Source organism: Quercus lobata, chromosome 2, assembly GCF_001633185.2.
Source record: "Quercus lobata isolate SW786 chromosome 2, ValleyOak3.0 Primary Assembly, whole genome shotgun sequence".
Taxonomy (NCBI): Eukaryota; Viridiplantae; Streptophyta; class Magnoliopsida; order Fagales; family Fagaceae; genus Quercus; species Quercus lobata.
In genome coordinates, this window is record NC_044905.1 from 4,596,606 (window position 1) to 4,608,906 (window position 12,301).

Here is a 12,301-nt window from a genome sequence, read left to right on the forward strand (position 1 = left end):
CAAGCGGGCTCAAAGAAGCCAGGAAAGAAAGAAATAGCATCCCATAGGCAGTGTATGAGGTAGAAAAGTGAGAAAGGGCCGCCGCAAGCCCAAGGCAATGCAAACTAAAAGAGTAAGGGGTTTATGGCAGGCCCATGAACCCCAAAGATAAGAATAAGGTTATTGGGCAGGGGAAGCCCAATGAAGTTAGTAAAAAGCCCATGGGAGTGTGAAATTAGCAAACGGGCCGAGGAAGCCCAAATAAAGCAATCGGGCCGTGGATGCCCAAAGGAAAACCCAAAAAGACATAGGAGCCCATAAGTAAAAGCAAAACAGTGCCCATAACAGGCCACTGAGAAAAGGGATGAACGGCTGGCCCAAAAGAGGTCCAGCAGGATTAAATTATTACGGCAGGAATAACAGTTCAATGTAGCAGGCAATAAAGAAAATCAAAAGTGGGCCAAAGAAATGTAAGACCCATCATCATACGAAACCCAGCTCCTGAATGGAGCGAGAAACCAAAGAAAAGCCCACATGGAGGGTCAGGAAACGCAGACGGAGAGTCTCCAGATCACGGCAGACGCATGAGCAGCAGGCAGACTCTTGAACATATCTGAAAGGGAAGCACGCGCAAGACCCAAGCACCACCAGCCTGTACCCAGCCAATATAGGACATGGTGGGGCCATGGGCCAGAGGTAAGAGGTAAGAGGTAAGAGGTAAAGGGGGTATGGTTTGGTGGTGGAGAGAGGGGAAAAGATCTATTTGCGGCTCCTGCCCAAGCCCTTTTGGGAGGTACGTCCTGCTGCGATGACAGACCACCCAAAAGAGGCAAGTTTGAGGGGGAACCGTTAGGTGCATGCCTTGAGAGTGGAGAGAGAAAGTATTTATACCGTGGCAAGAAAGAAATGCTACGGTAGAGGGAGAAATGAAACCTGCCTCTGTCTGGCAAGAATGAGTGGCACATACCTCTGGTAGTCGGCAAGTACGCCCAAACCAGACAGAGACGGTTAAGGGGCAAAATGGTAAAACATTGGTCACGGCAGGCACTATAAAAAGGCTCTTGCTGTGCCCTGTAAAAGGGATCGAAAAACAGAGCATTTACACAGAGTGAAAAGAAAAATAGAGCAAGAAGAAAAGAAAAAAAGATAAGAAAGAAAACAGAGAAGAAAAGAAAGGAAACTAAGGAAAAGGGAGAGTTAGTTCAATGGGCATGCACCAATAGATCGGTTTCCCTCTCTCCCCCTTTAAATCTTACTTTCTTTCCAAAAATGTAAACAAGGACTCTTTCCTTTTGGGCAATAACCATTCAGATCCGACTCCCTCAAAGCCATAAATCCCCACGGCAGGATCTCTTTCCTGGGGGATTATTTGCATTGAGAAGAGGCGTTCTTCCCTCTTTGGCTTTGTTCCGGCAAACTAAGCTTAAAACTTGATTTATGCCCATTTGTTTAGCTCGTATTATTTTCTTCACTTTCTCTGTGAGTGACATTATCATGACTGTAATCATGTTTTATAAGTAGAGATTATATAGCCATTTGTTTAAATAGAAAAGAATATTCTGTCATTATTATTATTATCATATCTGCCTGTCGTAACTCGTCTGCAACAGTTCCGCTTGCCGTAAGTTTACTCCTGGCAGACAAGACATAAGTTTATGCACAAACCGGCCCAAGTTGAGCTACAATTGGACCGGCCCCAACTCCCTTACTCAGAAATATTCGGGCCCATTACCGCAGGAGGCAGCCCAAGCCCAATACACCATACATAGAATAGGCCCCTACAAAAATTAAACATGAAGAAAATTTAATTAACTTTATAACTTTCAGCACTATCAATTAGTATTGTAGATATGTCTGAAAAGCATTCACTTGAAGAGACACCAGTGGAAAGGACATGCATGTTGATGACGTTGAGAATTGTCACCAATAAGTCACACCGTACTCGCGAGTCAACGAACCTGCACAACAAGAACGAACGGAAGAAGAACCCTTAGAGAGCACCGGTGTGGTGCCGGCCAAAAGCCCTCCGAAGGTCAAGTCAGAATTCGTCCCTTGAGTTATTTTGAGGCGTTAGAGAGGGTCAAATCATCTTACCTTTATTTGCGTGAATATTACTCCTTTTTATAGTGGTAGAGAGTTGCTTTTCTTCTTAACCTCCAGATCTTTCCAATGTGGGACTTTGATACAATTTCCCTTATTGGATCTTAGGGCTTTTCTAGGCAAATAGAGATTTCGGATCATGGGCCCTTACCATGTCTGTCTGCGATGGGCCTTCAGAGCGCGTGGGCCCATCTTTACAAAGACCAAACAGTACCCATCCGTCAGGCCCATTAAGATAGGCCCATCAGACTAAATTTTACTATCTTCAGTTGCCCCCTTCACCCCAATGGTCCGTCTGCTTTTAGGTCAAAGGACCAATGGGGTGACGATTCTAATGTATGGGCGTGACGGGTATTTTGATGACGGAGTGGGATTCGCGAAACAGAAGGTTGAAAATGTTTGACGGATCCAACCGTCAGATAGGACGACGGTTTCATATGGATTTAACCGTCAGACATGATGACGGGTATCTTGCAATTTCAGACGGTTTAATCGAGTCAACGGTTACAAACTGTTGATGCGAGCAGACAGGTTGTCAGCATTTATTAGCATGCCACGTGTCAATCTCTGAATGGCCGTTGTATAGGATCGAAGCGTCGCTTCGTCTTCCGTGCATCTCCTATATATATGAGGCGTCTCAATCTCTCATTTTCGCATTTCCAAACAGAAAACGTCTGCCAGAGAGAACCGTCAACCTTGTCAGAGCAATCCGTCGAGTACTGGTAACCACCAATTACCACAACCGTCACCCGTTCTACGCCAGGTGTGGTAAGTATTTACTTCAATTTCACATTCAAGTTACATTTTCGTCCAAGCATTGTTGTTAGGCTTACTATACCCGTCAATGTTTTTAAACCCGTCAAGTCTTAGGTTTCATCATTAATTGTAGGAAATGTCTAGTGCGTCAAGTAACCAATCGGTGGTTCGTGACGGGACGGAATACGAGAGTGTATACCCGTCCGGTCATAAAGACCAAGATAGTCCAGGCGAAGATAGGAGTCCGTCTGCATCCTCTTCGTCCTCAACAAGTGAGGATGTGGAGATAATTGAAATAGGGGGTCCTGCTGACGACGGGAATAAAGCACAGGAGTCCGTTGTGGGTGCTGATGGACTAAGGCAGTTTATCATGTTACCAGAGTGGACAGTGCATAGGTTCACGTCCGTCATCCGGGAGAGACACTTCAGTACCTTTAGAACCAATTTTCAGATACCAGATTACATTCCAATCCATCTCCCCTACGTGTCGGAGAAATGTTATTATGACGGGGTAGAAGGCGTTGGAGTGTACGAGCAGGTGTTGAAGGCTAGACTTCGGTTCCCGCTCTCAACACTCCATAGAGAACTCTTACATTACCTGGGACTGTCCGTCACCCAGATTTCTCCGAACGCCTGGAGGGTCTTCATAGCAATGGAGATTCTTTATGGTGCATGGTCAGACGGAAAAAGGAGATTGACGGTCCGTGAATTTCTTCACTGTTACCGTCCAGATGAGATTGACAGATCAAGGGGGTTGTACCGTTTTGCTAGTCGAAGTCCCCTGTTGAAGATTATCTTTGAGACCCCAGACTCAAATAGAGACTGGAAGAGTCGCTACTTCTTCCTGGAGGGTGACAGATGGATGAACCGTCTAGGAGAGACGGAGTACATGCCCGTCGATACAACTTGGGGAATAATAAACCAATTACGTATACATCCGTCTTACTTGTCCTTTTTTACATATCCGTACACTTTTATGTGCGTATTTTGACCGTCTGTCTTTGCAGGTAGACAGCGTCCGCAGATTAGCCTCGAGGAATTTAGTTTCCTTGAAGAGATTTGCAGAAAAACTAGGCCAGAGGAAAGGACCTGGGCTAAGTTAGTGAATCCAAAGACAATACACTGGTATTGTGACGGTCCAGAACCTACCCGTGAGGCCATTGCATACGACGAAAGAATACACAAACGTGAGTCCGTCTACTTTTACCCTTGAAATTGAAATTTTATTTTTGAAAAAATATCATCATCCGTCCTGTATTGCAGAAATGGACGACGCCAAGAGAAGGGCAATGATAAAATCTCTAGCCGTCGAGCAAAAGAAGACGGGTGAGATCGTTGTTCCCAGTGTGCCGGGGTCATCGGGTAAGAGGAAGCAGCCACCAAAGTCCGACCGTCCACTCAAGCAGCCAAAGGTGTCAATGGAGCCCGTGGTGGGCTTGATGGCTGAGGGCCCTAAGGCCGTCACCCAAGTTAAACAAGGGGCCGGTAAGGGCCTAATGCATGCTCCACCCGTCAGCGAGGAGAAGCCCCCTCCCCTTCTCCGTGAGGACTCGAAGTTCGCTTTGGAGAAGCTTACGTCCATACTTTCTGCAGAGGATTATGAGGATCTTGGGAATCATTCGACGGAGGTGATGGGGGAGACGGGGTTATTTGCCGTCGGACAGGTAACTTTCCTTATCCTTCAGTTTATGTCCGTCCACTCCCTAGTTTCATTTTTGACACTTCTAATTTTGTCTATTTCAGTCCTTGGTTATGATGAAGGGCTTGATGGACCGCTGCCTCAACCGTGAAGCGGCTCTGGAACGGGTACGGTTAAAACTTGGGCAGACGGAAGAGGAGCTTAGCCAGCTGCACAAGTGGAAGGCCACGATGGAGCAGAAGTTCGAACTCTCTGAGAAGACGAGAGAAGAACTTGAACAGAGGACGGAGGAGGCTGGGAAGGCCTTGAAGGTTAAAGCAGACGAGGTGAAGGATCTGAAGAAAAAACTCCGTCATGCAAGGGATGACGCCGTCAGCGAATATCGCAACTCCGAGTCTTTGTTGAAGGAGCTGGCAGGATCGTTCCTTCAAGGCTTCGACGATTCGCTCCGTCAGGTGAAGAAGGCCTACCCAGATCTGGACTTGTCCATGATAACACTAACTGATCAAGGTCAGACGTCTGCTTTACCCGTCGCCTCCGAAAATACGGAGGATCTCTTTGGAGAAGAGGCAGCTCAGGGTGACGGAGAGTCCGCTATGCCGAATGAGGTCACTGTTGTCGACCCCAATAAAGCAGAGTAACCCATATAATTGTTGATGAGGATCCGTCTCCCTTTTTATGTATTGTTAATAATTTGTAGACGGTTTGGTTGAAGTTTCATTTGTACTGAACAATGCTTTTCATTTATTGTCTTTTCGTGATCTGTATCCGTTAAGGATTTTCTCCGTCTACTTTTATTTTGAATTTTAATTTGCACAAGCTCGTCTGTTGATCCGTCCACTTATAAGCTAAACTATTGAAGCTGACTTATATCGTCATGTTGTCCGTCCACCTTGTGGGCGTTTTAGAGCCGTCTGCTTTATGTATGTACGTAATTTATTCACCGTTTTTGCTATGCCGTCCATTTTACAAACACGTAGTATTACTAAACGTTTTGTTGGTCCGTCCGCTTTTCGGACATGTAGAATTATTCACCGTTTTAGGTGCGTAAATATCTCTAATTTTAATTACGGTGATCCGTTCGCTTTGAGACTGATACCGTCTAAATTATGGACTTGTATAATTATCACCGTCTTGGTGATCCGTCCACTTTATGGACATGTAGAATTATTAAACGTTTTGGGTGATTCGTCCACTTTGAGGAGTACACCGTCCAATTTTGGAATTGTGTAACTACTCACCGTTTTGGTGATCCGTCCACTTTATGGACATGTGGAATTATTAACCGCTTTAGGTGATCCGTCCACTTTGAGGAGTACACCGTCCAATTTGTGGAATTGTGTAACTACTCACCGTTTTGGTGGTCCGTCCACTTTATGGACGTGGAATTATTCACCGCTTTAGGTGATCCGTCCACTTTGAGGAGTACACCGCCCAATTTGTGGAATTGTGTAACTACTCACCGTTTTGGTGGTCCGTCCACTTTATGGACGTGGAATTATTCACCGCTTTAGGTGATCCGTCGACTCTGTGGACTCAACACCGTCCAATTTTGTGGACTTGTGTAACTACCACCGTCTTGGTGATCCATCCACTTTATGGACATGTAGAATTATTAAACGTTTTGGTTGATCCGTCCACTTTGTGGAGTCTACACCGTCCAATTTGTGGACTTTTATAAGTAGACACCGTTTTCGGTGATCCGTTCACTTTGTGGACTTTTACCTAGCTTTCGTTAAGTTTGACGACGATTGTAATGACATCAAAGTAGAAGAAGATCATAACTGTATCTAATTGCGTAAAGGAAAAGTGCCTGGCCCCTTGGGCTTAAAAAAGGCACGACAGGATTGTAGCAAGAGAAACACATGTTAAAGAAAAAGGCCAAATGGAAAATTGGTTGCCGTTCGCAGTGTTACTATCACTGGTAGTATTTCCTCAAATTCTCCGCATTCCATGGATGCGGTAGCTTCTCCCCCTCTGTAGTCTCCAGGTGGTATGTTCCCTTCCTTTTCCATGCCGTGACTCGGTAAGGTCCTTCCCAGTTGGGGCCGAGCTTTCCCTGTGTAGGGTCTCTAGCTGCACCCATGACCCTCCTGAGCACCAGGTCTCCTACTTGGAAGTCTCTGTGTCGGACCCGGGAGTTGTAATGTCTGGCCATGCGTTCCTGATATCTTGCGATCCTTTGCTCCGCTGCCGACCTTACCTCATCTATCAGGTCCAGCTGTAGCCTCATCAATTCGTCGTTCCTGCCTTCGTCATGGTTGTGAACCCTGTAACTTGTGAGGCCAACTTCTGCGGGGATGACCGCCTCATTCCCGTATGTCAGTCGAAATGGCGTCTCTCCTGTCGGAGTCCTCGCCGTTGTCCTGTACGCCCATAGTATGCTCGGTAATTCTTCGGGCCATATTCCCTTTGCCCCCTCGAGCCGAGTCTTGATAATCTTTAGCAGGGTTCGGTTCGTGACTTCAACCTGGCCATTGGCCTGAGGATGGGCGGGTGATGAGTAGTGGTTTTTTATTCCTAGCTGTGTACAGAAATCCCGGAAGTGGCCGTTGTCGAACTGCCTCCCGTTATCCGAGACAAGGACTCTACGAATACCAAACCGGCATACGATGGACCGCCAAACAAAACTTCTAATGTTCTTTTCTGTAATGGTGGCCAAGGCTTCCGCTTCTACCCATTTTGTGAAGTAGTCAATACCCACTACCAAGAACTTGAGCTGCCTTACCGCCGTTGGGAAGGGTCCCATGATATCCAGTCCCCATTGTGCGAACGGCCATGGAGCCGTCATAGGGGTCAGTTCTTCAGCTGGCTGTCCGATAAAATTGCTGAACCTCTGGCATTTGTCGCAGCTCTTAACGTACGACTCGGCATCCTTCTGCATGGTTGGCCAGTAATACCCAACTCGTACCAGTTTGTGCACCAACGACCGCGATCCAGAGTGATTCCCGCATATCCCTTCGTGCACTTCCCTCATTACGTAGTCTGCCTCTTCAACCCCGAGGCATCTTAGATAAGGGCGGGAGAATCCTCTTTTGTACAGAACGTCTCTTATCAAGACGAATCTCGCCGCTTGGACTTTCAGCTTCCTCGCTGCCTCCTTCTCCTGTGGCAGTAACCCGTCCTTCAAGTATGAAGCTATCTGGGTGGTCCAGTTTCTTTCGGAGCGTATCTCCAACATATTGTCGGGGTCTATTAGTGGAAAGAGTTGAACGAAGGAAAGTACATTACCCGGTGTCGTCACTTGCTCTGCTGAAGCGGCTTTGGCTAGCCGGTCGGCGAGCTCATTTTCTCCCCTGGGGATTTGGACGACCGTCGCTTTTAGTCCGTCGACTCTCGTTCTGACTTGATCAAGATATCTCTTCAACCTTTCCCCCTTGCATTCGTAGTCTCCGTTTACTTGATTGGTCACGACCTAAGAGTCGCAATGGACGGCCACACTTTCAGCTCCGGCGGCTTTGGCTAGGTCGAGTCCTGCCGCCACCGCTTCGTATTCTGCTTCATTGTTGGTAATGGGGAAGTCGAGACGGACCATACATTCGATCTTGTCCCCTTCGGGCGACAGCAACACTATGCCGGCCCCTCCAATTCGCCGATTGGATGACCCGTCGGTGAAGATGCTCCACTTGGGGGGTTCTTCTGCCCCCTTGTCCTCGTCACGCGTAAACTCCGCTATGAAGTTGGCTACAGCTTGTCCTTTAATGGCCACACGCGGACGGTACTTGATATCAAACTCACTCAATTCTATTGCCCACAGTGTCAGTCGACCTGCGGCTTCAGGATTACTCAGTGCCCTTCGCAAGGGCTTGTCGGTCATTACGTTCACGGTGTGGGCTTGAAAGTAATGTTTGAGCTTGCGAGCCGCCGTTATCAATGCGAAAGCGAGTTTCTCCATAGGTTGGTATCTTTCTTCGGCGCCGCGGAGTGCCCGGCTGGTGTAGTATACAGGTTTCTGTGCATTATCCTCCTCTCTAATTAAAGCAGCGCTGACGGCGACAGAGGAGACAGCCAAGTAGAGGAAAAGTTCTTCGCCAGGTTGCGAGGGACTCAATAGGGGTGGTGAGGATAGGTATGCCTTTAATTCCTCGAACGCTCGCTGACACTCGTCCGTCCGCTCGAATGATTTCTTTAATGTGCGGAAAAAGGGCAGGCACTTGTCCGTGGCTCTCGACACGAATCTATTTAACGCCGCTATCTTGCCGTTAAGGCTTTGTATCTCCTTCACATTTCGCGGGGGTGCCATTTCTAGTATGGCTCGGATTTTGTCCGGGTTAGCCTCAATCCCTCTCTGGGATACCATGAAGCCTAGGAATTTGCCTGCCGTTACGCCGAATGCGCATTTTCCCGAATTGAGTTTCATGTTGTAGGATCGTAGCGTACCGAACGTCTCCTTAAGATCTTCGAGGTGGTCTTCCTCCTTCTGGCTCTTCACCAGCATGTCGTCAACATAGACTTGAACATTCCTCCCGATCTGCTGCGCGAACATCTTGTTCATTAGCCTTTGGTATGTTGCCCCCGCATTCTTCAGGCCGAATGGCATTACTTTGTAGCAGAATAGTCCTTGGCTGGTTACGAACGAAGTCTTTTCCTGATCGGCCTCGTGCATGCGGATCTGATTATAACCTGAGAAAGCGTCCATGAAGCTTAATAACTGGTGTTGAGCCGTCGAGTCTACTAGGACGTCGACTCTTGGAAGGGGATAGCTATCTTTAGGGCACGCTTTGTTAAGATCCGTGAAATCCACGCACATACGCCACTTACCGCTCGCTTTCTTTACCATTACCACATTCGCCAGCCAGTCGGGATAATAGACTTCCCTGATGAAGCTTGCCTCTTGGAGTTTGCGGACCTCCTCCGCTATTGCTTGGTCTCGTTCCGTCGCGAACACTCTCTTCTTTTGTCGGACGGGTGGAAATGAGGGTAATACATTCAATTTGTGTACCATGACGGAGGGATCGATTCCCGGCATATCGTCATGGCTCCAGGCGAACACATCTTTATTGCTCCTCAGAAAAGCTACAAGCTCTTGACGGATTGCGGGTTTGGCAAGCGTTCCGATCTTGGTTGTTCTGTCCGGATTGGAACTGTCAAGAGTTATCTCCTCCAGCTTCTCTGTTGGTTCCGCCACCGTTCGATGCTCTTCTATGTTCAAGGACTGGATTTGGTCTTGCATCTCCATCATGGCGACGTAGCATTCTCGTGCGGCAACTTGGCTTCCGCGTAGCTCTCCTACCCCATACTCCGTTGGGAACCTGATCATTAAGGCGTAAGTTGATATTGCCGCCTTCCACGAGTTGAGCGTAGGTCGTCCAAGAATAGCATTGTAGGCGGACGAGCAATCGACCACCAAGAATGTCACGTTCCTGGTGATTTGTTGGGGGTAATCTCCTACTGTCACCCGTAACGTTACCGAGCCCAGAGGGAATACCTTACTTCCTCCGAAACCAACGAGCGGGGCGTCTGTCGGTATTAGCAGGTCCTTGTCAATCCTCATCTGCTGGAATGCCGGATAGTACAATATGTCGGCCGAGCTGCCGTTGTCGATCAACACTCGGTGCACGTTGTAGTCTCCTGTCCGCATGCTGACGACGAGGGCATCATCGTGTGGATGGTGTAGGCGCCGTGCATCCTTTTCCATGAACCCAACAATAGGTTCTTCTCCGTTTGTTATCCTTGGCACTCCGCTCGTCAACTGTACATTCTGTACCATCCGAAGGTATGTTTTGCGAGCCTTCTTTGATGATCCGGCCGCAGCAGTCCCTCCGACTATCATTCTTATGTCTCCAATTGGGGGTCTTGGTCGCTCGTTTTCTCGGCGGAGGTGTTGTTCCTGTGGGGGTTGATCCGTTCTCCCCTTGTTGACGAACTTCTGCAGCTTCCCTTGTCGGATAAGTGCTTCGATTTGCTGCTTCAAGTCGTAACAATCGGCCGTGTCGTGGCCGTGGTCACGATGAAAGCGGCAATATTTGTCTCTGGACCTTTTGCTGGGGTCCATCTGCTCCTTCATAGCCTGCATCTCCGCGATGATGGATTGTGGAGCAGTGTCCGTCGAGGAAGGGATGCTTATGTCCCGTCTTACTGGTCTGCTCGGGGCGTTACTCCCCTGTGGTCCGTCCTGATTTCTCCTTTCGGCGCTGTTCCCCTCTTGATCCGCTCCTTGGTTATTGACCGCGGCATTCTTTTGGTTCAACTGCTCTTGTAGGTCGTGGTTTTCCTTGGTGAGGCGCTCCACGGCTGCGGCGAGCGTCCTGACCTGTCTCTCAAGGGCCGTCGTAGGGGCTTCTTCCTGAACGTCATTCGTGGTTGCCATTGAGCGGGTGAGTACCATGTAACTCTTTTGTCTGGGAATCTACGAAGTACTATATGTCTCTCTGATTTCCCACAGACGGCGCCAGCTGATGACGTTGAGAATTGTCACCAATAAGTCACACCGTACTCGCGAGTCAACGAACCTGCACAACAAGAACGAACGGAAGAAGAACCCTTAGAGAGCACCGGTGTGGTGCCGGCCAAAAGCCCTCCGAAGGTCAAGTCAGAATTCGTCCCTGAGTTATTTTGAGGCGTTAGAGAGGGTCAAATCATCTTACCTTGATTTGCGTGAATAGTACTCCTTTTTATAGTGGTAGAGAGTTGCTTTTCTTCTTAACCTCCAGATCTTTCCAATGTGGGACTTTGATACAATTTCCCTTATTGGATCTTAGGGCTTTTCTAGGCAAATAGAGATTTCGGATCATGGGCCCTTACCATGTCTGTCTGCGATGGGCCTTCAGAGCGCGTGGGCCCATCTTTACAAAGACCAAACAGTACCCATCCGTCAGGCCCATTAAGATAGGCCCATCAGACTAAATTTTACTATCTTCACATGTAAATGGGAAATATTTAAACAGATCAAATGCTGAAACAGGGAGTATTTTACAAAAAGAAGCTACCTGCTATTATGGGATCGAGTGCATATCACTCGTGAGGCATTAGAAAGCATGGCAGGTGAAACAACCACTCAAAGAGCCCATCTAACGGGTTCTGCTGAATGATAGCGCGTTATGGGAAGCCCTGGTAACTTGATGGGCCTGATTGGCCAGCGTTGAGCTCCTCATTTCTTGAGCTCTCATCTGAATCGATCTAAGCTTGTTCATGATCTCGTCCATAGATGATGATCTCTTCTTTTCGAGCTTCATCTTAAATATATGTCAAGTAATTAATTAAGGGCCATAGTACCAAATGCTTATGCCTCCCTTATTCAGAATATGAACACATAATGCATGTTTGTAGGGCGGGCTGAACCATAGATGTAATTAATGCAATCGCCTAAGGCCCCCAAATAAAAGAAGACCCTCATTTATAAAATAAAAATAAATAAAATTTATATATATAATATTCATCTATATATTTTAATTACAAAAAAAAAAATTAAGTACTTTTATTGGTCATTAAAATGCATTAAAAAGACCACATTGTATCTTAAAATGCAGAATACTGCACAGTAATAATGCACACAACTTGACAAGACAAAACTACACAATACACACAACGCTACACACTCTTGTCCACAGGTCACAGCTAGACCCACACGCCACATGGGCACACACTAATTAATAAGTTATCACATTTTTTTTAAATGCAAATTCTTACTTTATCAATTATTATAAATTATCACACCAATTAATAATTTAATATATATTATATTAACTCATTTGTATTATAGTGATACTAATTTATTGAAACATGTAATAAATTAATTTTTATTTGTGCAAGTTTAGACTATAAAGTTTAAAAAATAACTCACTTAAAATTTTCGCCTAAGACCCCAAAATTGTTGAGCCAACCCTG